This window comes from Penaeus monodon, chromosome 33 (genome assembly GCF_015228065.2).
Source record: "Penaeus monodon isolate SGIC_2016 chromosome 33, NSTDA_Pmon_1, whole genome shotgun sequence".
Taxonomy (NCBI): domain Eukaryota; kingdom Metazoa; phylum Arthropoda; class Malacostraca; order Decapoda; family Penaeidae; genus Penaeus; species Penaeus monodon.
Window position 1 is genome coordinate 15737632 of NC_051418.1, and position 221 is coordinate 15737852.

Genomic DNA, 221 nt, shown 5'->3' on the forward strand with positions numbered 1-221 from the left:
ACTTAACTGTTGCCTTCCGTTAAACTACTGTTCGCAGAGACCGCTGTGCTTGCCGGTAACTACGGTTATGGTATCGCCTTTGTAGCTTGGTGCTTCCTCTAGCCCTCTGAAATTTCGGTTTTGATATTGGTGTTTATCTGAATAAAATATAATCCCATTAAGACGTATGTAACTGTATATTGTCTGTAGCTATATATCAGTAACTACATCAAAGATGATCA